This window comes from Nerophis lumbriciformis, linkage group LG27 (genome assembly GCF_033978685.3).
Source record: "Nerophis lumbriciformis linkage group LG27, RoL_Nlum_v2.1, whole genome shotgun sequence".
Taxonomy (NCBI): domain Eukaryota; kingdom Metazoa; phylum Chordata; class Actinopteri; order Syngnathiformes; family Syngnathidae; genus Nerophis; species Nerophis lumbriciformis.
Window position 1 is genome coordinate 17865656 of NC_084574.2, and position 26048 is coordinate 17891703.

A 26048-nucleotide genomic window follows, 5' to 3' on the forward strand; every position below is an offset into this window, starting at 1 on the left:
TGCAGTGACCCTGCACCTTACATAAAGACTCCCACACGAGATAATAAGTCATAATCTCTTCTGGCGCTCAGACTCACTGCACAGTTATCTCCATGTGAGTTTATCGTGCAGCAGCTTGCAACCATGCTAGCGTGGAACCCCAACCCCCCCAAATTGCCAATCAGTCACAAGGATGGAATGAGTGGGATGCTTGCACGATAACATGACACACACGCCAGAGGTTCATTCATGTGGCAAGGCACCATAACACAGCTGGTAGTCGGAAACAAACTGCAGACCGATTTAGCACAACGTAATCCAAAAAGCCAAAGCAGTTGTAAAAATATATTTAAATATACGGCACAACCAACCTTGTACTTCCTCCTCGGTCAGTGAAAGGCAGAGAACTGGCAGGGGTAGTGGGTGGCAAAGCAGAAAGAAAAGTGCATGTTTTTTTCCTCCTCTAGCTTGCTGTCAGAAAAAAAAAAAAAAAAAAACCTCGCTTAAATTCCCAGAGCAAACCAGGAGAGATGATTGTAAGGATATGAAGCGAAGCGATTCGACAAAGAGAAATCAGCGTCGATGACTTTAAAGACCCTCCATTTAAACGGATCGCTCAGATTCCCGTGTGCTCCTCCTTGCCGTTCATTGGAGAAACAGCTGTGAGTGTGTTGGTAAGAGGATCACTGTGTGTGTGTGTGTGTGTGTCCTCTGAGAATGAGGGTGTGTGTTTGTGTGCAAAAGAAGCTAAAGGGACCACGTGATGCAGCCTTAATCCCCCGCCCAGTGGCTCTCTCTCACACACACACACACACACACACACACACACTCACACACATGCGGGTCCACACACACATTAACCAATCAGAAGCTGACTCATACAATATCCCACCCTCCTCCTGCTCTTCGCCTCCCCTCTCTCGCTGCTCTTTTTTCATCTCTCATTTTTTCTTTGATCCATTCACAATCAAGTCCCACATCCACATTCCACAGCCCTCACTTTCGTCCCTCGTTCCCACCCTGCCAACCGTCTGAAACAGGGGTGTCAAACTCATTTTAGCCCTGAGGGCCGCATAGAGGAAAATCTATTCCCAAGAGGGCCGTAATGGTAAAATCATGGCATGATAACTTAAAAATAAAGACAACTCCGGTGTTACGTTGGGGGGCGCATGGTTGTGTTCCCCCCCACGCAGAAAGAGACACAATTACAAAAAAAAAACAAGCGTGGAGCGACAAATCAAATAGTCACCAAGGGTGAACAGCGAGGAATAGTGGAGTGCGGGAAAAATACTAGAGCTAGTGTCACGACCCGGGCGCACCACAATGCGCATTCATCTGTGCCAGGCGCGCGCCACTCCGGCTGCAGCAAGCGGCTGCATTCAATCGTCAGCAATCAACGCACCTGTCGCTGATTAGAAGACCTTCTAAAGCCAACGCAACCTGCTATCCTGTGCCAGAACGTAGCGATCTGTTCCCGTACAGCACGCCGTCATTCAAGCTCTTTCTTTGTGTTCCTTTCCCGTCGTGTTCATTTGTCTCGTGTTTCCTTGTCGATCCAGCAGCGGCGAGCAGGTAGGATGTAGGTTTAATTTTTAAAGCCGGACAATAATACAAAACAAACTCAGAGGCTAAAGAAGCGTGGAGCGACAAATCTAATAGTCACCAAGGGTGAACAGCGAGGAATAGTGGAGTGCGGGAAAAATACTAGCGCTAGTGTCACGGCCCGGGCGCGGCACAGTGCGCATTCATCTGTGCCAGGCGCGCGCCACTCCGGCTGCAGCAAGCGGCTGCATTCAATAGTCAGCAATCAACGCACCTGTCGCTGATTAGAAGACCTTCTAAAGCCAACGCAACCTGCTATCCTGTGCCAGAACGTAGCGATCTGTTCCCGTACAGCACGCCGTCATTCAAGTTATTTCTTTGTGTTCCTTTCCCGTCGTGTTCATTTGTCTCATGTTTCCTTGTCGATCCAGCAGCGGCGAGCAGGTAGGATGTAGGTTTAATTTTTAAAGCAGGACAATAATACAAAACAAACTCAGAGGCTAAACAAGCGTGGAGCGACAAATCAAATAGTCGCCAAGGGTGAACAGCGATGAATAGTGGAGTGCGGGAAAAATACTAGAGCTAGTATCACGGCCCGGGCGCACCACAGTGCGCATTCATCTGTACCAGGCGCGCGCCACTCCGGCTGCAGCAAGCTGCTGCATTCAATCGTCAGCAATCAACGCACCTGTTGCTGATGAGAAGACCTTCTTAAACCAACGCAACCTGCTATCCTGTGCCAGAACGTAGCGATCTGTTCCCGTACAGCACACCGTCATTCAAGCTCTTTCTTTGTGTTCCTTTCCCGTCGTGTTCATTTGTCTCGTGTTTCCTTGTCGATCCAGCAGCGGCAAGCAGTTAGGGTGTATGTTTAATATTTAAAGCAGGACAAAAATACAAAACAAACAAGCGTGGAGCGACAAATCAAATAGTCACCAAGGGTGAACAGCGAGGAATAGTGGAGTGCGGAAAAAATACTAGAGCTAGTGTCACGGCCTGGGCGCACTATTTGTGCCGGGCGCGAGCCACTCCGGCTGCAGCAAGCGGCTGCATTCAATCGTCAGCAATCAACGCACCTGTCGCTGATGAGAAGACCTGCCTTCTTAAGCCAGCGCAACCTGCTATCCTGTGCCAGGACAGGATAGTTGCTAAACAAGGGAAGGTATGGAGAATTAGTGCCCATGGAAACCAACAGTAAACAGGGTGCACACAGGAAACAGACTAAAACATAGAAAAGTACTAAACATACTACTAAACATATACTATATTGCCAAAAGTATTTGGCCACCTGCCTTGACTCACATATGAACTTGAAGTGACATCCCATTCCTAACCCATAGGGTTCAATATGATGTCGGTCCACCTTTTGCAGCTATTACAGCTTCAACTCTTCAACAATTTCCGACCATTCTTCCAAAAGCGCATTGGTGAGGTCACACACTGATGTTGGTCAAGAAGGTCTGGCTCTCAATCTCCGTTCTAATTCATCCGAAAGGTGTTCTATCCGGTTCAGGTCAGAACTATGTGCAGGCCAGTCAAGTTCATCCACACCAGACTCTGTCATCCATGTCTTTATGGACCTTGCTTTGTGCACTGGTGCACAGTCATGTTGGAAGAGGAAGGGGCCCGCTCCAAACTGTCCCCATAAGGTTGGGAGCATGGAATTGTCCAAAATGTTTTGGTATCCTGGAGCATTCAAAGTTCTTTTCATTGGAACTAAGGTGTCAAGCCCATCTCCTGAAAAACAACCCCACACCATAATTCCTCCTCCACCAAATTTCACACTCGGCACAATGCAGTCCGAAATGTACCGTTCTCCTGGCAACCTCCAAACCCAGACTCGTTCATCAGCTTGCCAGATGGAAAAGCGTGATTCATCACTCCAAAGAACGCGTCTCCACTGCTCTAGAGTCAAGTGGCGACGTGCTTTACACCACTGCATCCCACGCATTGCATTGGACTTGGTGATGTATGGCTTATATGCAGCTGCTCGGCCATGGAAACCCATTCCATAAAGCTATCTGCGTACTGTACGTGGGCTAATTGGAAGGTCACATGAAGTTTGGAGCTCTGTAGCAACTGACTGTGCGGAAAGTATTGGCACTATGCACTTCAGCATCCGCTGACCCCTTTCTGTCAGTTTACGTGGCCTACCACTTGGTGGCTGACTTGCTGTTGTCCCAAAACTCTTCTATTTTCTTATAATAAAGCCGACAGTTGACTTTGGAATATTTAGGAGCGAGGAAATTTCACGACTGGATTTGTTGCACAGCCACCTATGACAGTTCCACGCTGGAAATCACTGAGCTACTGAGGGTGGCCCATTTTTTCACAAATGTTTGTAGAAACAGTTTCCATGCCTATGTGCCAAGTGATTAGGACACCTGATTTTGATCATTTGGATGGGTGGCCAAATACTTTTGGCAGTATAGTGTAAATCTTGCCAAAACCCGGGTAACGGATCATGACCTCCAGGTGGTTTTCTTTGTTTTACTTTGGCCAAAAATAGAACAAGCACATTCTGAAAACGTACAAATAATCCTCTGGAGAAAACACAAGTTTGTTGAAAATTCTGAGGAAATTGGTGCAGCTTCAAAAACACAATGAGCCTGGACTTGGTCTCAGTGTATCTACAAAGCCAGGATTAAACTTTAAGTCACAGTCTTTCTGGGATTGAACAAAAACACATGTAAACTCTTTGAGGTATTAAGTATCTCCTTTGTCATGTCTATGTATCAATCCAGTGCTAACTCAACAAACCGTAAGAAACGAAGGTAAAAACTATTCAAAAGGATTAATTTCACTTTTCTCCTGTTTGACAGAGACATGTTGGGGGAGTGAGGGTGCCAAATGACGATTTGTTCCAAGCAGAAGACATACAACGGCAGGTTTTAAGTTTGATGTGAGTCGAGGAGGAGGAGCCATAGTCACCCTTTACTGTGTACCTCCTGCTTGGCCTCGGTATAAACCGTTTGCTTGCCTAACAGAATTGATATTGTGACATCTAGTGGACACATTTAGAACAGGAGTTTCTTTTGTTAAAAAAAACCCAGCTAATTTTAACCTGTACGCGGGCCGTATGTTTGACACCCCTGGTCTGAAGGTAACTGAACTTAAAGGTCGCGCGGACTGCGTACGGCCATCCAAACTGGTTTTGCCGAATGATTCATAAAGTTGGCCGTTTAAAAAAGGCATGCATGTGAGAGGCCCAAACTATCCCCAGGCGACTTGTAACAAATGGGCTTTTTATTTCTAAAAAACAGAAACGTCGTAGAGTAATAATCTGCAGTTACATCCCAGGTCAGCAGCGGGGTCAGCCACACAGCAGCCGTTTGTGATTGTGGTTGTTGCCTCAAGTCAACCTCTGATTGGGAATTCCTGGTTTGTATTTACGCTTTTGATGGGAATTGTAAGCAGGATTCCTTTTTTATTCTTTTATACTTTCTTTCTGACAAACAACTTGTTGTGCACGATGACCTCATCCATCGGAATTCCATATAGTGCTTCCGGACACCTTCACTTATTCCACATCTTGTTATGTTACAGCCTTATTCCAAAATGGAATAAATACATTCTACAGAGAATACTCTATAATAGCAATGTGAAAATGTTTTATTTTTTTAAATTGCAAACTTATTACAAATAAAAAAATCTCCTGCACATAAGAGTTATTTGCTCAATACTTTGTGATGCATCTTAGGCAGCAATTAGAGCCTCAAGTATTTTTGAATACAATGCCACAACCTTGGCACACCTATCTTTGGGCAGTTTTGTACATTCCTCTTTGCAGCACCTCTCAAGATCCATCCGGTTGGATGGGAAGCGTTGGTTTTTATCCAGGATGTCTCTGTACATTGCTGCATTCATATTTCCTTCTATTCTGACTAGTCTTCCAGTTCTGCCACCACCATGCTTCACTGTAGGGATGGTACTGGCCTGGTGATGAGCGGTGCCTGGTTTCTTCCATACATGCGGCCTGGCATTCACGCCAAAGATTTCAATCTTTGTCTCATAAGACCAGAGAATTTTGTTTCTCCATGGTCTGAGAGTCTTTTAGGTGCATTTTGGCAAACTTTTACAAATCATACAGGCCTGATTGGTGGTTTGTGTAGAGATGGTTGTCCTTCTGAAAGGTTCTCCTCTCTCCACAGAGGAATGGTGTAGCTCTGACAGTGACCATCGGGTTCTTGGTCACCTGCCTGACTAGACTAAGATGAATGCAGCAATGTACAGAGACATCCTGGATGGAAAACCAACACTTCCCATCCAATCTGGTGGAGCTTGAGAGGTGCTGCAAAGAGGAATGGGTGAAACTGCCCAAAGATTGTCGTGCCAAGCCTGTGGCATCTTATTAAAAAATACTTGAGGCTGTAATTGCTGCCAAAGGTGCATCAACAAAGTTTTGATCAAATAATACATATGATTTTTCAGTTTTGATACATTTGTAAACTTTAAAAAAAGAAACATTTCACATTGTCTTTACGGGGTAATGTCTGTAAAATTTTGAGGACAAAAATTAATTAATTCCATTTTGAAAAAAGGTGGTGACATTACAAAATGTGAAAAAAGTGAAGCGCTGTAAATACTTTTCGGATGCACTGCCATCCAGCATATCGCTAGGCTTTGTTAGTCTGCAAGAGGTCTAGAAGACATGGAAGTTAAAGGGGAACATTATCACCAGACCTATGTAAGCGTCAATATATACCTTGATGTTGCAGAAAAAAGACCATATATTTTTTTAACCGATTTCCGAACTCTAAATGGGTGATTTTTGGCGACTTAAATGTCTTTCTATTATTCGCTCTTGCTCGGGAAGCAATCCGCCATTTTCTCACTTTTGTCGGTGTGTTGTCGGAGGGTGTAACAACACGAACAGGGACGGATTCAAGTTGCACCAGTGGCCCAAAGATGCGAAAGTGGCAAGAAATTGGACGAAATTTGTTCAAAATACAAGGGTGTGGGGAAAGCCGACAAAATGGTCAGTCGTTTGTTCCGCACACTTTACCGACGAAAGCTATGCTACGACAGAGATGGCAAGAATGTGTGGATATCCTGCGACACTCAAAGCAGATGCTGACATCAACTCCAAAACTGGACGGATCAGCTTTCAGGAAAAGAGAGCGGATGAGGGTATGTCTACAGAATATATTAATTGATGAAAACTTTATTCATTACCCGCGGTTTTACGTAAATTATTATACATAAACTGTGTTTACACATAATTTAGCTTAAAAACATTTATTTTTTTCAATCATTCGAGTAGTCTTGTGTAATGCAGTATTTTGTGTCTATTTAGGTATGGTTAACCTGAGTGCTGAAATCGTGGAAAAATATATGTTCTTAGCGCGCCTGAAATGGGCTGTCTGCACTCTCAAAGTGCATGTTGTTGCCAAATGTATTTCATATGCTGTAAACTTAGTTCATAGTTGTTAGTTTCCTTTAATGCCAAACAAACACATACCAATCGTTGGTTAGAAGGCGATCGCCAAATTCGTCCTCGCTTTCTCCCGTGTCACTGGCTTTCGTGTCGTTTTCGTCGGTTTCGCTTGCATACGGTTCAAACCAATATGGCTCAATAGCTTCAGTTTCTTCTTCAATTTCGTTTTCGCTACCTGCCTCCACGCTACAACCATCCGTTTCAATACATGCGTAATCTGTTGAATCGCTTAAGCCGCTGAAATCTGAGTCTGAATCCGAGCTAATGTCGCTATATCCTGCTGTTCTTTCCGCCATGTTAGTTTGTATTGGCATCACTATGTGACGTCACAGGAAAATGGACGGATGTATATAACGATGGTTAAAATCAGGCACTTTGAAGCTTTTTTTAGGGATATTGCGTGAAGGGTAACATTTTTTTTTAAAACTTCGAAAAATAAAATAAGCCACTGGGAACTGATTTTTAATGGTTTTAACCCTTCTGAAAGTGTGATAATGTTCCCCTTTAAACACGAATGTGTTAAATGAACGTCTCACAATGTGTTAACCAAGCAGGCACAAGACATTAAAACAACGTTGAGAACTTGTTGAATTAGGTCCTGGCATTGAGCAACTCAAACCTAACGTTGGAACAACATGCTTTTTGACGACATTTATTCAATGTCAGGTTGTGACGTTGATTTGACCAGTGACATTTGGTCATTTCCCAACCAACAACGTGGATCCAACAACGTTGTCTCACGTTGTATCAATGTCTTGTGCCTGCTGGGAATTATTGTAATGGTAATTTGCAGTTGTGAGCAATCTGATTAAAAAAATTAATCATTTGACAGCCCTAATATTTTCAGATTAATCATGCAATCGATATTGAGTACACATGCTCCTTAACTGCGGAAAATAAACCCAGACAGGACTTTAGACAAAACTGTTTACCAGGTTTTGTGCAAATAAATGACAAAGTAAGATATTTAAAAAAATGTTTGTGCATGACATACTGAAAGCAAAATTGTATTTGGGTCTTTTCTTACATTAATTTAAATTGCCGTATATTCTGGGCTATAGTGCGCACCAGTATTTAAGCGCACCCAACACATTTTTGAAGAAAACATTTTTTTTTAACATATATTAGCCACACCGCAAATATATACCGGTACAAAATATTTTTTAAATGTTTATTTACATACCTTAATTGTTCCAATCGGTGTATGTAACATGGCAGTAAAACGGCTAGTCAAACAAAACAGAAGTCATTGTCATGGACCCACTAGCTGCAGAAGCTAGCTCTTCAATCAGCTAAACAGACTCAATAACTCCACTGTGAAGTTTTGGTAAATTTACAGAACTGAAATAATACACACAATGTGCACTTGTTTTTTGACAGCAGTGTTGTGTACAAACAGATGACAGCCGTCCTTTCTTCATAGTGAGCTTGCAACAAATTGTACAAGACATTCAGTTACAAATATTATACAAAAATACAATCCTCCGTCAGATGTTTACATAACATGGTCACTTGGTTCAAGCACTTGAAGGAGCAGCCCTACTTATATTTGTTTCATTGACTCATGTTGGCATTTTACATTATTAGAGTATTAAACTCTTATGTCAGAGGGGTTAAGCATAAGCTTTTTCTCCCAAAGGTTTACAGAAGAGATGCCACGGGTGATACGAAGTAATAAAATAACCGCCTGTTATAATCCAACAGTTTAACTGATAATGAAAGGTATAAAAAAAATTATCTGTCCACCTGCTTCTATGTCATAAACCTGCCAGGATGACGGTTTACCCATAATCCACCTCTGTCAATCTAAATTTGTTCTGTGTAAAATATGTTACTCCTCCTCATAATAATCTCTAAAATGTACTGGTCTACTATGTAAATCAAGACTTGTATTATCATTTACTAAATATGTATGAATGTTGTAGAGGTGGGAGGTTGAGGGAGTGATAGATTTATTACCACTGTTGGGAGTATTGCAGTGGTTCGCAAACTTTTTTTCACCAAGTACCACCTCAGAAAACCAATGGCTCCTCAAGTACCACCACAAGGACCAGCGTTAAAATACAGTAGCGTAGTAGGCCTGAGTATTCATTAAAAACAAAGCAGAGGTTTTATTTAACGAGTATATTTAATACTTTTGGCCACTGTATAATTACACACAGTTTGAACAGTAACACTGTGTTTGAATTAGTAAAGTATTGCGGTATTAAAACGGCACTATTCTGCCTCTGAAAAATACTGGTTCTTTTTTTTTTACGGGCATGATGGCGCCGTCAGCGCGTCGTGACATGGCTTTACTAGCAGAGGAGCATGTTCGGCAACACACACGCACAAAGTACTTACAAGCAGACACAGTGTGTAGACACGGTAGGGAAAATGGACGCATTTTGGCTTAAAAACTCACAATAAAGGTGAAGTTATAACACTGAAATGCCACTCAGCAAGAGGTGCTTTAAAACATGGCTAGCTAGCTAGCTAGCGGCTAACGTCTATCCTCAGTCGGGGGTAACAGGCTCGCCTTCCTCAATGTAAACAAATGCCATGGGTGGATCTACACCTGGCATCCACTGTAATGATACCGAGTACAAGAGCGTATCTTGTCGATAATACAATGATTACATCGATATTTTTATCGTCAAAATCTTTTTTTCCTTTTTTTAAAATGTATATTATGTTTATAAATACACAAAATGCGTCCATGGACACATGAGGACTTTGAATATGACCAATGTATGATCCTGTAACTACTTGGTATCAGATTGATACCCACATTTGTGGTCTTATCCAAAACTTGTGTTAAATATCCAAACAACAGAAGAATACGAGTTTATTACATTTTAACAGAAGTGTAGATAGAACATGTTAAAACAGAAAATAAGCAGATATTAACAGTAAATGAACAAGTAGATTGATAATCCATTTTCCACTGCTTGTCCTTCATAATGTTGACAAAATATCAGAATGAGAAATGACAATATTTTACTGCATACGTCAACAGCCAAATTAGGAGCTTTTGTTTGCTTACTTATACTACTAAAAGACAAGTTGTCTAGTATGTTCACTATTTTATTTAAGGCCAAAATTGTTCTTTGATTGCAAAAAGAAATGTATGTTTAATGTACCTTATGATTTTTTGTTCAAATAAAGCCAATAATCCCAATTTTTTGTTGATTTGGAAAAGTATCGAAAAGTATCAAAATACTCGGGGTGTAACGGTACACAAAAATTTCGGTTCGGTACGTACCTCGGTTTAGAGGTCACGGTTCGGTTCATTTTCGGTACAGTAAGAAAACAACAAAATATAAATTTTTTGGTTATTTATTTACCAAATTTGTAAACAATGGCTTTATCCTTTTAACATTGGGAACACTGTAATAATTCTGCCCACGTTAATCAACATTAAACTTGTTGTTGTTGCTCAGATTAAATAAAATGACAAAACTTTTCTTCTACATATACAAAGTGCAACATTAAACAGTTTCAAGTCAACTCATCATGCTTAATTTATTACAGCATTTGGGAAGCCTGTAGTTCATTTTTATTATGTAAATGTTATATTTTTATCAACATGTGATAGCAGGGACCCTGCCATTCAAAACTAGGCTGCTACATTACTAATGATCGCACACACACACACACACACACACACACACCCACACACACACACACACACACCGCACAATGAACTAACACACACACACACACACACACACACACACACACACACACACACACACACACACACACACACACACACACCGCAAAATGAGCTAACGTTACGCTAAAAGCTAATTAGCCTTCACATCAAGCCAGGACTGCGAGCGAGCTGAGCTGCAGTTTGTTTCTAGAACGTCAACGGGCTCATAGTGATGTTACTAGTAGTTGACTGGGAGGTGTTTATTTTAATTTGGGGAGAGTCCGCTGCCTGATGCTCACCTGCTAAACACCTATCTGCTAACCCCACCGCAGAAGCACTGACTACATGCGCTCTGAATACGCACTGCTGATTGGCTGTTACCACTCTGAATACGCACTGCTGATTGGCTGTTACCGCTATGGTTGTAACCAATCAGATGGTTGTGTGGGTGGGACAATGCTGGGTGCTGTGTAGGAGACAGAGGCAGAAAGCAGAGCAGCTTGTAAGACTTTAGCTTAGGCGGCTACTTAATATGTTCGTGTGGAAACTCGTTCGGTACACCTCCGAACCGAACCGGAACCCCCGTACTGAAACGGTTCAATACAAGTACACATACCGTTACACCCCTACAAAATAAATTTTGGTACCGGTACCAGTACCAAAATATTGGTACCAGGACAACCCTAGTTGAATATAGGCACATTTCCGTGAGTGATATAAATGACTAAGTAAGACAGTTCTGTTTGTGTCCTAATTTTTTATTTTGGCTACAGTATTGTTCGGACTTCCATTGAAGGCTGATAAACCTTTGATAATGTCTAAAGTCCAAGCATTATAATATTTAAATAGGTGATCATTTGGCGTTTCACTAGAGGAAGCGCCACAGTTTGAGATTGGAGTCGTGGTTTTAAGTTGTGAGTATCATGTTAAAAGTTAACATGAGGGACACTGACTGACAGTTTGGCACAGAGTAGAGACTCAATACATATTTAGGTATAAGTATAACTCACTTCAACCTTCTCAAGTAGATACTGGTGTCTTAAAAGGGGGCTGCTTTTATGTCTGTACAGTGCATGCAGCACTGTAAGATACAAGCAAAGCCATAAATGTTAACAGTCATGGACTGGGTGTAGGAGTCTTTAAATGTTATCGCATGCATGTGGAGAATGCATGGACATCAGTGGGCCGTTTGCAAAGGCTTTAAGCTTAATAACAATCTCCCTGCAGTCTCTTTCCTCGAATTAAAGGCCGAAATCATGTCTTTATTAAAGTACCTTGCACTGAAGCTGGGGCAACATTCAAACAAAATGTAGATTTTGTTCACAGGAAATAAATACCACGGTGAGGAAATTCTGTGCTGTTTTCCCGTCGAAGGCAGTTGTAAATAGCCTGTACTAAGGAATGTCCAAATAGATAATGCAAAGTATGTCAGAATAAGTGCAGAACTGCTTTGTTTCTCCTAGATGGTGCCTCTGTAGTGGCTGCTGTTGCCTTTTGATTCGGGACCCTTTGGGACTGTGTGACAACGGCTGGCATTTTCGTGACTTCTGCGGTGCTTTTTTGTGAACTTTTGGATCTGCTTCCCGGGAGCCTTTTAGCCATAAAGACCAGCTGCTGGGTCTTTGCCACACCAGAGTCCGTTTGGAGAGACTGGAGGAGATGCGGATGAAGAGACAGGGCTGCGGAGCTGGCGCTGAGCGCCGGGACGGACAAGCTTCTCAGTGTCTTGGCTGAATGAGCAGGTATCGGACACCTCGGTCTCCTTGGACGTATCCTCGCTAATCCATGTGGACTGGAAACTCGCCGAGAGTTGGTTGCTTTGTTGGGTCTGCTCCTGTCTCTGGTCATGCTCCCCCAGCCCCAGCAGACGATGGCGTGGAACACCGCATAGGCCACCACAGTGTATATGTTTTTTTCTGTTGTTGTTGTTTTACTCTGTGGCTGTGTGTAGAAGTGGCTGGTTGCATCAGCTCTGCTCTTTTTTAATGTCTTAATGTCCTTTGATGTTTCCCTCTTACACACATGTTTATGTGTGCTATGGATATGATTTTTTTCCCTTGGCCTCAGTCTGGACACCCTCTCCAGGAGCCCAAGCTTAGACTAAATTGTTTTTTTTTCTCACCCCCCCACCCCCAGCGTTTTGACCTGTTTCTCACCTTTTTTGTAAGGGGCGCCGGAAGTTGGCAGACCCGTCAGGGATCCTGTTCTGTCTCCCTGTAATGTTTGTCTGCTCTTGAATGGGATTGTGCTGAATATCTTAATGTCACTTCGGGGATTATTAAAGTATTTCTGATTCTGATTCTGAAAGATGTATTAATATTACTACAAGTTTCAATGTTTCCCCTTCAAAGTAATCTCTCTGGAGTATAACGTACTTCCCCAGCCTTGTCTGCATGCACTGATGCACTCTTGGAAGGATTCTTCTGGAATCCTCTGCAGCTCCGTCGTCATGGCCGTCTTGAAGTTGTCCACATCTTCAAACATGTCCCCTTGATGACTCCCTTGAAATTGTGGAAGATGGAAATAAATCACACAGAACCAAGTTGAGTGATTCGGGAGGTTGCACAGTCCAGCACGATGATGTTCTTCTCAGCCAGGAACTGTCAGATGCTCAGTAATCAACCGCTCATCTATTGCTTACGGATCTCTTAGTACTGAAGACCTGCCGGTTGATCGCCTGGTCCTGTGGCAAGAACTCGTAGTGGCCGATGACCCACACGTCTCAGAATGCGATCAACATCAACAGTCCAATAACTTTTGACTGACTCTCCATCCCAAACCAACTGGTTGAGACAGACGGCCACCCCGCAGAGCCTGGGTTCTGCCCGAGGTTTCTTTCTAAATGGGAGTTTTCCTTGCCTCCGTCGCCAAGCTCTTGCTCATGTGGGGTTCAGTTCTGTTCAGTTCAGTTGGTTGGCTTTAAACTGGAACCAGAAAAGATCTGCTTGAGCAGTAATGTGTGTACGGGAATTTGTATAATGTTCCAAACACAGAAGTAAGTGCAGTTATAGTTCTCCTTCACTTGAGTGGCTATTTTCATTGACTTGACGAATGAGAAAGAAAACAACCTAATATCATTCTTTGGAACACAAGATTGTGTTGCAAAATAAAGTTGTTTAACTCAAACATCTGAGCACTAGCTTGCTAATTGTACAATTAAAATTTACTGTCCCACCTTGCAGAACTTTTGAACAGTGGAACTCCTATAATCAAACCCCCTTGAGATCGCAGAGTTTGGAATTCAACCAAAACAATTTCATGAGAACTATTCCTCATACACTCACACTTCAGTGAGCATCGGCAGTAGAATATCAGCTCACCCAAATGTGCTCATGTTTGCGATATCACCAGTTCAACTAGTCATGACCTGTCACCACAGGTCAGGTCATGTCTTGTTTTGAGTTTGTTGGTGTTTTTTCTACAAAACCCAAAACCAGTGAAGTTGGCATGTTGTGTAAATGGTAAATAAAAACAGAATACAATGATTTGCAAATCCTTTTCAACCTATACTCAATTGAATAGACTGCAAAGACAAGATACTCAACATTTAAACTGGTAAACTTCAAATATTAGCTCATTTGGAATTTGATGCCTGCAACACATTTCAAAAAAGCAGGCACAAGTGGCATGAAAGACTGAAAAAGTTGAGGAATGCTCATCAAAAACTTATTTGGAACATCCCACAGGTGAACAGACTAATTGCGAACAAGTGGGTGTCATTATTGGGTATAAAAGCAGCTTCCATGAAATGCTCAGTCAATATAAGTTGAAAAGGATTTGCAAATAATTGTATTCCGTTTTTATTTACAATTTCCACAACGTGCCAACTTCACTGGTTTTGGGTTTTGTTTGTTTGGTGTTGCGGTTCCTGTCTAACGCTCCGGTTGTACTATTGTATGCTATATATGTTAACCTGCAGTGACCTTACTCCTGCTTCAGAGCACTGGCTCCAAGCACCTGTTTTCAATTTACAATCATGTCGATTTAAGTTGAGCCCTTGCTGGTTGTTTTTGTTGGAAGATTATTCTTTGCGGACGCTTTCTCTGCTACTTAGACTGAGACTTCCTTTTTATTGTCATTCAAATTTGAACTTTACAGAACAGATAAGAATGAAATTTCGTTACATAAGCTCATGGTAGTGCAGGGGAAAAAAGCAATAAGGTGCATATATAAATAAATAAATATATATAAATAATATATATAAAATAAATAAATATATATCCATCCATCCATCCATCCATTTTCTACCGCTTATTCCCTTTGGGGTCGCGGGGGGCGCTGGAGCCTATCTCAGCTACAATCGGGCGGAAGGCGGGGTACACCCTGGACAAGTCGCCACCTCATCGCAGGGCCAACACAGATAGACAGACAACATTCACACTCACATCCACACACTAGGGCCAATTTAGTGTTGCCAATCAACTTATATATATAACATAAATATATATAAATAAATAAATAGATTACTGTACAGATAAATATATTGCATTTTTTCCACATTTATGGATGTATGTTATATTGTCTTTTTTATTCCAGCAAGTTAATCCATTTTGGGGGGAGTTATGGGAATAATTTAATTATGATGCGTTTAAGAGTCTTACGGCCTGTGTGAAGAAGCTGTTACAGAACCTGGAGGTTCTGCTTCGGAGGCTGCGGAACCTCTTTCTAGAGTTCAGCAGCGTGTAAACATTTGCTGTCGTCCAGCTACTTTATAGCCTGTTTAGTTGAAGTATTGCACAGCCTTCCTTATGCATATCCTACTGCACTTTTAATACCCTTTTACCTGCACCCTGCCTCCTGCTGTCATTCTGCACCTGCGACGATCACGACTGCCATCGCTGTTATGCGACCTCAACGCCAAACAACTTATAGCACAAACAAAATGTGATTAACAGAAAACAGATCTTTCTGGAACTCACTGTGGAAAAGTGAGACACCAGTCTGACCTGGCTGCTCAGTACAATATATCAAAGTTGACAACATTTCCTACAGAAAATGCTAAGTTGAAAATCAATACAATAATGACAATCAGAATACCCTCAGTAGAATGCACCTCAGCCAAGGTCAAGAAATCCTCATTTTTGGACCGGCCTCACAAATAAATGAGGTGTCCTTATGATGCACACCTACTGTATGTCATATGCCTAAACATTGTTAGAAAGTCTGTATTCCTCACAGGGCAATCAGGGGAAATGTAGCAAACTGCTCCATCTTGAAATGTCAACAAAAGTCATAAAACCCTGTAATCTGCAACCACAAATATTTATTGGACTCTTCCTTGGCTCATTCCTTACCTCTACACACAATGTGTTCTGGAAATGTGAGTAATCTTGCTAACGGGCACATATTATAAGCAATGTAAACACAATCTCCTTGGCAAATGTAATAACGATAACACTTTAGTATGGGGAACATATTCACCATTAATTAGTTACTTATTAACCAGTGACATGCAGTCATGGAAAGAAATAAAAATGTAAAAAGAAAAACATTTTATTAAATTTTTATATGTATCCAGTGATTATACTGTAAAGTTATTTTCCATTTAACTTCACCAGTTTTAGATTATTTTTATTTAAAATCGCTGAATTTTCAAATTTGCCGTTCAAATACTGAGAAGAGACGGTGCGGTGATCAGCAGCCATTTGAGGCACGTCACTGCGTTGTGCCTCAACATGGATTGCGGACTCGGCTAACTGCTGGCCTGCTGTGCAGTGAGACCGTATTGCTATATGAATTATATTATACATTTCCATAGTTTAGTTAGCTGAGGTATATAATGTACAGTGTATTTTGTCAACAATTGTATGTGTGTAACGTATTTCTTGTGCTGAGCGATCATAAAACGGCTGCAAAAGACGCACTGGCTGAGGCTCGCAGTAATCCCGCCTCCTGCACCCCCGCCGTAGAATGCACCCCCTGACGGGAGTGTTATATCAACAAGCCCACACTTAAACTTTCCACGTGCAAGATTGAATCTATTTAAAAAAGTTATTTCATAAGAAGCCAAAAAGTGCAAAAACAATAATGTTCGTGTTGGAGGAGTTGTGAATGACTGCAGGGCCACAACATTAGGTACACCGGCAGACTGCAGGTGTACCTAATTCACAACTCCTCCAACACGAACATTATTGTTTTTGCACTTTTTGGCTTCTTATTAAATAACTTTTGTAACCTATTTTTATGGGTTTTCCTCTTTGTGATGAAAGTTCCTGTTATGCGCTGTTATACAGTATATGCCTTGAGCTCTTATTTTGAAGGCGCTAAGAGCGGAAGTGATGACACGGAGTGGAGCGGAGGTTTTTGAAAGAAGGTAAATAAAGTGGTCCTCGTGTAAACTGGAGCCTCAGTGTTTGTTATTTTGTAGTTTCATACAGTATAGGCGACATTTATAAACCCTCAGTTACACTTTTTTAAATAGATTCAATCTTGCACGTGGAAAGTTTAAGTGAGGGCTTTAGTTGATATAACACTCCCGTCAGGGGGTGCATTAATCCAGCACAACAGCGACGCATGGACTTCATTTATAAGTAAAGGTAAGACCACAATAACGTCTTTTTTTTTATTAAATGTGCTTTTTTGTGTGCTACAGTTTGTATGTGTAAAGTTAAAGTTAAGTTAAAGTACCAATGATTGTCACACACACACTAGGTGTAATGAAATTTGTCCTCTGCATTTGACCCATCCCCTTGATCACCCCCTGGGAGGTGAGGGGAGCAGTGGGCAGCAGCGGCGCCGCGCCCGGGAATAATTTTTGGTGATTTAACCCCCAATTCCAACCCTTGATGCTGAGTGCCAAGCAGGGAAGAATGCTGGTATGAGCTTTTAAACATAACCCGTTAACTGCTGCCAATCAAATGGTGAATAAGATACTCTTTAGGGTTCATATGTTTGTAAATCTGACTGTGATGAAGTCAGTGCCTCACCAGCCATCAACCTCACCGCACGTCACTGTTATTAACATAGGGTTAGGGTTGAGGTTAGGGTTGGGGATAGGGAAGACTTAGTTAATGGCTTACTGCTTGTATAATAAGGCCATGTAGAATAAGGCATTAATAAGTACTTAATAATGACTAATTAAGAGCCAATTTGTTACTAATTTTGCATGTTAATAAGCAACTAATTAATGGTGAATGGGTGTATCTTAAAATAAAGTGTTACCGTAATAACACTTTCATGTGTTATGACATGCCAGTTTCTCTCCCGGCTGTACTTAGTATTCTTACCCGCAGGAAATGCTCAGTAAACACTTTTATCCACTTGTTACTTCTCCTGGATGCTCCTTTGTCTGTCCAAGGTAAAATCTTATACAGCTCAACATTGCATACTGCAAAAAGTTGCCAGGCAATGGGCGACATCCCATTGCAGTACGCAGCTTCTGCAACATGTCCTTTTTTACCATCCGGTGCTCAAGTCTGTGATAGACTATGGCCAACTTTTGCATCTATCTCATGTTTTTAGGGTCATCACTTGTGCGTTAAAAAAACAAATGGATGTGAGAATTCACGAAAAATACTATATTTAATAATTGTTGCTTACATTTTTACGAATATAGTTTTACACTTTAAAAGCAGATACAAGTTAAGTAATTGATTAAATGTCCTCAGGGTGATGTTGGGGTATCATGGGTGACATACAAATATGCATCGAAAGTAAAAAAATATAATCCACAAAGTCAAAACAAAGGTGTGTCATATATGCCATGGCTTAGAGTTGTGGCTATGTGGGAAAAAAATCCTATCACAAATTATTGTGATTATTATTTTTTTCAATTTAAATTCTAATTTTAGTATGATAGATATATGAAGAACATGATACAACGGTTTCAGATCAATAAAACAACAGACTGTACGGCATATTACTGTGTAATATTTACAAACACTGCCAATATTAGGATTCAAATTGGAGTAAAATTAAAATAAATGTTCATCAAAAGACTATAACCAAAACTAGAAAAAATTTTGTCAAAATTAACACTAATCCTGAAGAGGCAGTCAGAAAGCGGCTTAAAAGTGATCTGTAAAACTATCTGTTTTGACCAAACAACCACCATTACATTTTATGTACACCTCAAGGAAGTGTTTTAAATATAATAAAAAAAAAAATCATAATGTTACCCTTTTATTTATTTCGTATTGAAGCACATTAACAGTGTACAAAACGGGTTATTTTCTGCTTGGCACTCAGCATCAAGGGTTGGAATTGGGGGTTAAATCACCAAATGATTCCCGAGCGCGGCACACGCTGCTGCTCACTACTCCCCTCACCTTCCAGGGGGTGAACAAGGGGATGGGTCAAATGCAGAAGACACATTTCACCACACCTAGTGTGTGTGTGACAATCATTGGAACTTTACCTTTAACTTTAACTTTTAAAAGTAATCCTATACTTGTGTTGTCATTCACAACCTTCACGACCTCTCCAATAAGCTGTGGACAAAAAAAACAAAAAAAAACCTAGAACCCGGACTAAAGGCGTGCTGGTATCCATTTACAGGAATGCAAAAACATTTGCGCTCATGACTAGGACCCCTGCTCTTTTTCCCAAGAACAAAACCACAAACTGGGGTGGAGATCTGGTGGGAAATTAGTATTCTTACCATGCAGTCCTTGAGAGACAAATATACAGAAATGCAAACATCATGCACCACAATATATTAATACTCAAGACAGGAAGCAGAAGAAAAGAGTATTGGTCACAAAATGCAACATATTATGGCAATCTATAACAACAAGGGCTATAACAGGTGAACTAAATGCCAGCGTCCCACTTTATGTAAACAGAGACATACCAGGCTTCAGGGCCTCTTTGTGCTCTTATCAGCCTTTATGACTCATATGGCAGTGGGCGGAACCATGTAAGTTACAGCCCTGATAACTTCTTAAGCCTGGAGCTGTGTAAAATCTGGTGTTGACATGCGAATACACACAAACGTTTACATACTCTGACTGAAAAAGCTGTCACTCCGCTGTTTATCCAGTTCTTAACGCCATGTCTACTTTTACGCTGCAGTGGGAGTGATCCTAAGTAGCTACTAATCCATGTTCGAGGGCTGAGGAGGCCTTTAGTGGGACACTAATGTTTAATGCAGTGTTTTTCAACCGCTGCCGCGGCACACGAGTGAGATACTAGTCTGGTGTGCCGTTGGAGATTATGTAATTTCACCTAATTGGGTTAAAAATATTTTTTGCAAACCAGTAATTATAATCCGCAAATGTGCCGTTAAGTGTCTGTGCTGTCTAGAGTAACCGTGTAATACTCTTCCATATCAGTAGGTGGCAGAAGGTAGGTAATTGTTTTGTAGATGTCGGGAACATGGTTTGCCGTGATCACAACATGCAGACGGCAGCAGGAGGCAGTAAAAAGGTATCGAACACTTAAACCAAAAATAAACAAAAGTTGAGTGTCCCTAAGAAAAGGCATTGAATCTTAGGGAAGGCTATGCAAAACGAAACTACAACTGAACTGGCTGCAAAGTAAACAAAAACAGAATGCTGGACGACAGCAAAGACTTACAGCGTGTGGAGCAGATGGCGTCCACAAAGTACATCCGTACATGACACGACAATCAACAATGTCCCCACAAAGAAGGATAGCGTCCGCACAACTTAAATAGTCTTGATTGCGAAAACAAAGCAGGTGCGGGATATAACGTTCAAGGAAGACATGAAACTGCAACAGGAAAATACCAACAAAGGAGGAAAAGCCACCAAAATAGGAGCGCAAGACACTACACAAAGGAAAACACCAAAAAAGTGTGACAGTACACCAGTGACGTGCGGTGAGGTTGATGGCTGGTGAGGCACTGACTTCATCACAGTCAGATTTACAAACATATGAACCCTAAAGAGTATCTTATTCACCATTTGATTGGCAGCAGTTAACGGGTTATGTTTAAAAGCTCATACCAGCATTTTTCCCTGCTTGGCACAGCATCAAGGGTTGGAAATGGGGGTTAAATCACCAAAAATTATTCCCGGGCGTGGCGCCGCTGCTGCACACTGCTCCCCTCACCTCCCAAGGGGTGATCAAGGGATGGGTCAAATGCAGAGGACAAATTTCACCACACATAGTGTGTGTGACAATCATTGGTACTTTAACTTAACTTTAACTTTACACATACAAAGCACATTTAATTAAAAAAAACGTTATTATGGTCTTACCTTTACTTATAAGTGCAGGAACAGTGGTGTTCGTGTTGGAGGAGTTGTGAATGAATGAAATATGAAATCCGTGCTGCAGTCTGCAGGTGTACCTAATGTTGTGTCCCTGCAGTCGTTCACGCTCCTCCGGCGCGAGCATTGTTGTTTTTGGACTTTTTGGCTTCTTGTTAAGTGACTTTTTTTGGGTGGATTCGGTCTTGCACGTGGAGGGTTTGGGTGTGGGCTTTGGTTGGTGTGGCGCTCCCGTCGGCGGGTGCATTCTGCGGCGGGGGGTGCATTAACCGGCACAAGGAGGCGGGATTACTGCGAGCCTCACACAGTGCGTCTTCGCAGCAGTTTTATGATTGCTCAGCACAATAAATACTTCACACACATACAGTTGTTGACAAAATACACTGTACATTATATACCTCAGCTAACTAAACTATGGAAATGTGTAATATAGTTCATATAGTAATACGGTCTCACTGCACAGCAGGCCAGCAGTTAGCCGAGTCCGCAATCCATGTTGAGGCACAACTGAGTGACGTGCCTCAACTGGCTGCTGTTCACCGCACCGTCTCTTCTCAGTATTTGAACGGCAAATGTGAAAATTCAGCGATTTTGAATAAAAATAATCTAAAACTGGTGAAGTTAAATGGAAAATAACTTTATAGTATAATCACTGAATACATATAACAATTTAATTAATTTTTTTTCTTTTTACATTTTTTTTCTTTCCATGATGGCACGTCACTGCAGTACACCTACTTTGAGACAAGAGCTATAGTGATGCATGCTTGTTTATGGTTTGATTTCGTATCCAACAATTGTGAGAACGACTTTTTACTGTCAATAACGGCTGCTGAGTTTCATTTTTTTAAATGTTTTCTGCCGGTGGTGTGCCTCAGAATTGTTTCAATGGAAAAAAAGATGCCTTGGCTCAGAAAAGGTTGAAAAACACTGTTTTAATGCACCGAGTTGCAGTCCCACTCGTCTCCTGGAGCAGTGGTCAATGTAACAGCTATGTTATGTAGCAAAAAGACAAGAACGGGTGTACATAAGTGCATTGACCTTGTGGCTCAGGTGGTGACAAAATCTGACACGGACACCAGAGGACAAGCAATAAATAATGTATCTGGAGAGAAACCATTGTTATTCATTTGCTCCACTGCCGGCGATTCAATGAGTCGTGGTAATGATGATAAGAAGTATCTTGTTCATCACCTCCGTTAGATGTGTTACTCTGGGACCGAGAGTCTAGGTCTTGACACGGGCCCCCCTAAATATTAATACTGATTTTAGTATTTAGTAGTCGCAGCCAAGTGTGAAGCGACTGGGATGAGAATCAGCACCGCCAAGTCCGAGTCCATGGTTCTCGCCCGGAAAAGGGTGGAGTGCCATCTCCAGGTTGGGGAGGAGACCTTGCCCCAAGTGGAGGAGTTCAAGTACCTCGGAGTCTTGTTCACGAGTGAGGGAAGAGTGGATCGTGAGATCGACAGGCGGATCGGTGCGGCGTCTTCAGTAATGCGGACGCTGTATCGATCCGTTGTGGTGAAGAAGGAGCTGAGCCGGAAGGCAAAGGTCTCAATTTAGCGGTCAATCTAGGTTCCCATCCTCACCTATGGTCATGAGCTTTGGGTTTTGACCGAAAGGACAAGATCACGGGTACAAGCGGCCGAAATGAATTTCCTCCGCCGGGTGGCGGGTCTCTCCCTTAGAGATAGGGTGAGAAGCTCTGCCATCCGGGGGGAGCTCAAAGTAAAGCCGCTGCTCCTCCACATCGAGAGGAGCCAGATGAGGTGGTTCGGGGATCTGGTCAGGATGCCACCCGAACGCCTCCCTCGGGAGGTGATTCGGGCACGTCCAACCGGTAGGAGGCCACGGGGAAGACCCAGGATACGTTGGGAAGACTATCTCTCCCGGCTGACCTGGGAACGCCTCGGGATCCCCCGGGAGGAGCTGGACGAAGTGGCTGGGGAGAGGGAAGTCTGGCCTTCCCTGCTTAGGCTGCTGCCCCCGCGACCCGACTTCAGATAAGCGGAAGAAGATGGATGGATGGATGGATTTTATTATCAAAATTTTAGTTACAAGCCATTAGTTGGCAAATCAAATGTCACAGTGAACCTCGGAAGTTCCTCACAACACATCTGGTCTTATTCGCTAATCTTTAGCTTATAGCTAAAAATCGACATAGTTTTGTTTGACAACCATGGGAGAGAAGAAAGTGACAGTGAGGGACAGTGAAGAAAAAGCAAACACTAAATCATCTAACACATGACCTAGCATGTCGCTAACTCGGCGAAGCAATTTGAACATAATAGCACTGCTAGTCTGCACCATGCTGAAGCAGAATACATTTAAGGCCAGCCAAGAATGTTAAAATAATATCAAAACACGGAACATTTATTCAGGAAAATATAGAGAAGCTGCTGATGGTGTGTTTGACAGAAAATCAGCTGGCAAGAAATACCATAGAAGTCCACTCTCAAAGTTACTTCATAAAACGATTGTATTTGTTTGTAGTACATTGTATTGTTTTTATCCAATATTTATAATCTAAAAGTTAATTTTTATTTTTAAAAAGCACGTTACATGGCATTGCCATTTTGGGCACCAAACAATTTGATTCCAATTTATTTCAATTAGCGATATTGATTTGATATATGAGTTCGGTCGTAGAACAAATTAGTTACGGTAAGTTGAAGTACTGCTGTAATGGTTATTCTGTAATAGTTTGTTTTTTGGTCGGTCGAAGCAAGTCATCACAATGACAATTATTTTTCTAAGCCTCTGGAGATCATCAAAACCAAAAGAACCGAAGCAAATGCAATTTATACACACATTAAAGTGTTACCAGCCGAGTAAGAGCTTGTTAAGCTGTTATCAATTTGGCTAAAGGGCTTCTGCTCGTGCCAGCAAGTGAGAGTCAGAGGCATACGGCCGCCTTCAGAATGATGGGACATGTGAGTGAAGCGGACTCTGCATAAAAGGGGGAAAAATAGAGAGACCAACCTACAAAACCCAAAACCAGTGAAGTTACCTCATTGTGTTAATCTTAAACAAAAACAGAATACGTTGATTTGCAAATCCTTTTTAACTTATATTCAATTGAATAGACTGCAAAGACAAGATACTTAATGTTCGAAATGGAAAACGTTATGTTTTGCAAATATTAGCTCATTAGGAACGTCATGCCTGTAACATGTTTAAAAAAAGCTGGCACAAGTGGCAAACAAGACTGAGGAAGTTGAGGAATGATCATCAAAACTTATTTGGAAAATCCCACACGTGAACAGGCTAATTGGGAACAGGTGGGTCCCATGTTTGGGTATAAAAGCAGCTTCCATGAAATGCTCAGTCATTCACAAACAAGGATGGGGCGAGGGTCACCACTTTGTCAACAAATGTGTGAGCAAATTGTCCAAACGTTTAAGAACAACATTTCTCAACAAGCTATTGCAAGGAATTTAGGGATTTCCCCATCTACGGTCTGTAATATCATCAAAAGGTTCAGAGAATCTGGAGAAATCAGCGCAATGATATTATGGACCTTCGATCCCTCAGGCGGTACTGCATCAAAAAGCGACATCAGTGTGTAAAGGATATCACCACATGGGCTCAGGAACACTTCAGAAAACCACTGTCAGTAACTACAATTTGTCGCTACATCTGTAAGTGCAAGTTAAAACTCTACTATGCAAAGCGAAAGCCATTTATCAACAACACCCAGAAACGCTGCGGGCTTCGCTGGGCCCGAGCTCAGCTAAGATGGACTGATGCAAAGTGGAAAAGTGTTCCGTGCTCTGACAAGTCCACATTTCAAATTGTTTTTGGAAACTGAACGTCGTGTCCTCCGGAATAAAGAAAAAAAGAACCACCCGGATTGTTATAGGTGCAAAGTTCAAAAGCCAGCATCTGTGATAGTATGGGGGCCAAAGCATGGGTAACTTACAAATCTGTTAAGGCACCATTAATGCTGAAAGGTACATACAGGTTTTGGAGCAACATATGTTGCCATCCAAGCAACGTTATCATGGACGCCCCTGCTTATTTCAGCAAGACAGTGCCAGGCCACGTGTTACAACAGCGTGGCTTTATAGTAAAAGAGTGCAGGTACTAGACTGGCCTGCCTGTAGTCCAGACCTGTCTCCCATTGAAAATGTGTGGTGCAATATGAAGCCTAAAATACCACAATAGAGACCCCCGGACTGTTGAACAATTTAAGCTGTACATCAAGCAAGAATGGGAAATAATTCCACCTGAAAAGCTTCAAACATTTGTCTCCTCAGTTCCCAAACGTTTACTGAGTGTTGTTAAAAGGAAAGGCCATGTAACACAGTGTTAAAAATGCCCCTGTGACAACTTGTCTGTAATGTGTTGCTGCCATTAAATTTTAAGTTGATGATTATTTGCAAAAAAAAAAAAAAAATCTAGTTTCTCACTTTGAACATTAAATATCTTGTCTTTGCAGTCTATTCAATTGAATATAAGTTGAAAAGGATTTGCAAATCAGTGTATTCTGTTTTTATTTACGATTTACACAACGTGCCAACTTCACAGGGTTTCGTATTTCAGGAATCCCCAGCTGTAGAATTGTGACTTCATATGAACCATAAATGTTGTTCAACAAAGCAATCAAGTTTCATTAATGTCAACTCAAATGAAACAACTGCATTTCATCTATATAAAGCTTTATTTTTAATTCCAAAGTGCCAGATGTACTGTATGTTGAAAAAGAGCAAGCTATAATTTTGTGAATGTAAGGCGGCTCATATGTATTTAATGTCACCATAAATGCTCAAAGCAGATGGGACTTTTTGAAGTTAATGAAAAGCAAGTTTACGAGACTCTTGGATAAGACTGACACCAAAAAGCAGAGCACAGAGGCTCACGCAGACTTTCTGGATACTAGGGTTGTATGGTATACCGGTATTAGTATAGTACCGCAATACTAATGAGTCATTTTCGGTACTATACCGCCTCTGAAAAGTAAAAATGTAAACAAATGCCATTGGTGGATCGACACCAAACATCCACTGTAATGATACCAAGTACAGGAGCGATACTACTATGATTACGTCAATATTTTTTGGCATCACAACATCTTCTTTCGTTTTTTTTAAATGTATATTATGTTTATAAAGTCAGGAAATATGTCCCTTGACACATGAGGACTTTGAATATGACCAATGTATGATCCTGTAACGACTTGGTATCCCGAATTTGTGGTCTCATCCAAAACTAATGTAAAGTATCAAACAACAGAAGAATAAGTGATTATTACATTTTAACAAAAGTGTATATAGAA

General features: G+C 41.5%; 1 protein-coding gene across 3 annotated transcripts in view; it reads right to left on the reverse strand.

Moving 5' to 3' along the window:
- The window catches only part of add3a (adducin 3 (gamma) a), a 357656-nt gene that overhangs the window by 129885 nt on the left and 201723 nt on the right, over window positions 1–26048 (reverse strand). Inside the window, exon 1 of one of the 3 annotated variants that reach the window (XM_061922752.2) lies at window positions 351–791. The exons of the other annotated variants lie outside the window; for them this stretch is intronic. The gene's annotated coding sequence lies outside the window, so the exon portion shown is untranslated. Of the gene's footprint in view, window positions 1–350; window positions 792–26048 lie in introns of those variants that run through there. 3 annotated transcript variants of the gene reach the window in all.